This window comes from Stenella coeruleoalba (genome assembly GCF_951394435.1).
Source record: "Stenella coeruleoalba genome assembly, chromosome: 1".
NCBI classification, from domain to species: domain Eukaryota; kingdom Metazoa; phylum Chordata; class Mammalia; order Artiodactyla; family Delphinidae; genus Stenella; species Stenella coeruleoalba.
Genome location: NC_137169.1, coordinates 130,246,387 through 130,247,722, shown reverse-complemented (window position 1 = coordinate 130,247,722; position 1,336 = coordinate 130,246,387). Strand labels below are relative to the sequence as shown.

At 37.4% G+C, this 1,336-nt stretch overlaps 1 pseudogene across 1 annotated transcript; it reads left to right on the top strand.

Annotated features, from left to right (window-relative positions):
* Nucleotides 1-248: 248 nt before the first annotated feature.
* On the top strand, nt 249-890 carry LOC307193956 (large ribosomal subunit protein uL23-like; annotated as a pseudogene). The gene has a single exon. The product of its transcript is annotated as a large ribosomal subunit protein uL23-like (transcript).
* Nucleotides 891-1,336: the final 446 nt, after the last annotated feature.

Sequence of the window (1,336 nt, the reverse complement as noted above, 5' to 3'; positions counted from 1 at the left end):
CCCTCTTATTAAAAAAAAACTGTAATTATGGGTTGTAATTTTTGTAGTTAGCAGTATCTTTCCAGTTTCTACTTGCAACTAGAGACAATCTTGTGACACACTTCTGGTCAAACTACGGAAGTATAGCAAGGAGGAGTTTTGGAGAAAACATCTTAAGGAGTATATATCTTTCTGACTTTAGAAAACAATGTAAAGTCAAGTCCAGTTATTACATCTAGAGATGATTATAGAAGTCAGTTTTTCTCAGAGTTCATATTCTCCAGATGACATTTATTTCTCCTTTAGTGTCATCGTAATCCCAGTTTAGACTTTCTACGGTCTTTAGACTAAGTGTTATGTTTAATAAACTCCAAAACACACAGCACAAAAAGAAGGATTACTGAATAATCATAATAAACATTCTCATTTAAGAAAAGGACAAGCTTTTCACAAAAATGTGGCTGAAAGGAAAGAAGGAAACTCCTGACCCTCCCAAAGCTGAAGCCAAAGCAAAGGTTTTGAAGGCCAAGAAGGCAGCACTAAAAGGTGTCCACAGCCACACAAAAATGGAAGACCCATAGGTCACCCACCTTCTAGAGACCCAAGACACAGCAGCTCTGAAGGCGGCCCAAATATCCTTGGAAGACCGTCCCCACTATGCCATCATCAAGTTCCCCCTGACTACTAAGTCAGTCATGTAGAAGGTAGAAGACAACAGAAAACCACAGACTTGTGCTCATCATGACATCAACCCCAAGAGCACCATATCCAGCAGGCTGTGGAGAAGCTCTATGACATAGAAGTGGCCAAGGTCAATACCCTAATCAAGCCCAATGGAGAGAAGAAGGCATATGTTCCACTAGGTCCTGACTGATGCTTTGGATGTTGCCAACAAAATTAGGTTCTTCTAAACTTATTTACAAAACAGAAACAGACTCACAGACATAGAAAACAAACTTATAGTTCCCAAAGGGGAAAGGTGGGACGAGGGATAAATTAGGAGTTTGGCATTCACATATATACACTACTATATTTAAAATAAACAACAAGGACCTGCTGTATAACACAGGGAATTCTACTCAATATTCTATAATAACTTATATGGGAAAAGAATCTGAAAAATAATAGACATGTGTATCACTCTGCTGTCACCTGAAACTAATACAACATTGTAAATCAACTATACTCCAATATAAAATAAAAATTAAATTAAAAAAATAAAAACATAAACTGAATCCAGCTGGCTAATTCTAAATATAAATTTTTTCCTCATAAAAAAGAACAAAAGGGCACACACATACAAAAAGAGGAACAGAGAGTGGGCCCAGCTCCACAGCATATACTACCTTGTGCTAGA